The 2,204-nt window shown below is 39.7% G+C and overlaps 1 protein-coding gene across 1 annotated transcript in view; it reads right to left on the bottom strand.

Moving 5' to 3' along the window:
* The window catches only part of wwc3 (WWC family member 3), an 84,002-nt gene that overhangs the window by 77,008 nt on the left and 4,790 nt on the right, over positions 1-2,204 (bottom strand). The gene's annotated exons all lie outside the window — the stretch shown is intronic.

Raw genomic sequence — 2,204 nt, 5'->3', positions numbered from 1 at the left:
TCCATTTACCATTTATGTGTCTAAAAAACATGTTTCCTAACACCATTTTGATTAAAGGTTTCAACAGAAAGCTGAGAAAATCAGAAGATTAAAAATGTGACACCAATAAAGAAATTAGAATATGTGGTGACAATCTACATTCATGGAAAACCTTTGGTCTTATAATTCTAATTATGACATAATACATCATTTATCATTTTCAAAGACAAATTTCTCTTTGTATCTTCAATAATTTAACAAAAACAAATGTAAAATTGCTAGGACACAGTGATAAATCCAAGTGCACCTTTTCTACTTCCTTTTTACATAAAATACTAGGACAATTATGGATTTGTTTAAAAAGTTACACAGAAAATAGACTTTTCTATGAAAAGAACATGAGAGCAGAGCTTTGACTTGCAGAGTTACGGTACATTCAGACAAGAAGATTTCTGGAACAATGTCTTTTGGACAATCAAGAAAAGGTCTTGTTTTAAAGATCAGCGCCACATTTGATGAAAAATAAATAGAGCAGAATAAAGACGAGCACAAATACCTGAACTGTCAAGCACAGTGGCGGAATGATGATGATTTGGGTTTGTTTTGCAGCTACAGGTCCTGGCCTTGCAGTCATTGAGTCAGTTATGAACTCTTCTGTATTACAGAGTCTTTTAGAGTCAGATGTGAAGCTATCAGACAGGGGTAGTGGTGGTTCAGAGACTAGATGGGGTGGGGGGGGGGGGGCTGTGATCGGAAGGTCGCCGGTTGAACTCCCTGAGCCGACGACATCAAAATGTGGGTGGGATAGGTGAAGCACTCACACCTGCCTTCACCCTCATTTGCCCAACTCTGGGCCCTTGAGCAATTGGTAAATGAACTGTACTTATATAGCACCTTTCTATCTGATCAAGTTACTCAAAGAGACTAATCAGAGTTTATCACATTCATACAACCATGGGACACACATCAGAGGCAACGAGGGGTTCAGTGTCTTGCCCAGGGACACTTCGGCATGTGACTGCTGGTGGATTCGAAATGCCAACTCTTACATTGGAGGACGACTGCTCTAATCATTCAGCCACAGCCGCCACCACAAGGCTTTTAACCCCCACCATCTGCTCTCCCGGGCACCCTAGATAACAGCTCTCCGTTCCACAGAGGCTGTGGTAGCTCGGTGGTCTGTGATTGCGTCAGGAAGGGCATCAGACGTTAAAACAATTGTCAGGACTTTGTGTGAGTTAGTTCACTGTGGTGACCCTGAAGAAAGGAGCAGTCAAAAGAAGAGGGGTGGTGGGGGATATATATATATATATATATATATATATATATATATATATATATATATATATATATATACTGTAAAGCTATCAGACAGCTGGAGCTTGGCCAAAACTGGATCAGTTCAGTTTTTCAGAAACCATTTCTGCATTTTGATCGTTTTGTTTAATGCATATTGACACAGACTAACGTGTTGTCCATCTGATCTAAGACTTACCTAACGTTAAGGCCTAGTAAAGGCCAGATGTGAAAGTTTGTTTGTATAATACATAAAATTTTAGAATTAAAAACGGGCTGTTTACTTTTAGCCATCAGTGTGGGTAAACTATACAGTAGAGCTTTGTTGTTTCTCACACACACACACACACACACACACACACACACACACACACACACACACACACACACACACACACACACACACACACACACAGGAAATGTACTAAAATTTCTATTTTAATTAAATAGTTCAAAATTTTTCTTAAACTTTTCATAAACCTAAGGTTTGTGTCTAACAAAGTTAAGTCAAGTTCTCTGGATAGATTAAAACATGAAAAAATTAAAAGCATGATGAAAGATTTTGTTTTTTATCCGAGAGACTTCCTCAGTCTGAGGAGCTGTTTTCAGCTCAGTCTCTTAAATAGCACCTTCTCAGAGTGGATCAACCAGTTTGCTGCTGACAACCAAAACCAGCTGATCACATGGTCAAGAAGGACCATCAGCCTAACAATGGATCATTAGCACCTGATGGCTGTTTACTGTTCACAGAGGGCTGAGTGATACTAGCAATCACAGCATTGTAAGAGGGGGACAGTTGAACCTGGAGGCCTCCACCCCTGTTTAATGATGGACGATTTCTTTTCACAAAGATGGCCTCCTTTACTCCTCTCTCAAACCATTGTTCCTCTCTGTCCAGGATGTGAACATCTTCATCCCTGAAAGAGTGA

The sequence above is a fragment of the Nematolebias whitei genome, chromosome 3, assembly GCF_014905685.2.
Source record: "Nematolebias whitei isolate Nwh7 chromosome 3, NemWhi1, whole genome shotgun sequence".
In the NCBI taxonomy this organism is placed as follows: Eukaryota; Metazoa; Chordata; class Actinopteri; order Cyprinodontiformes; family Rivulidae; genus Nematolebias; species Nematolebias whitei.
This window is presented reverse-complemented; position numbering and strand designations above follow the sequence as displayed.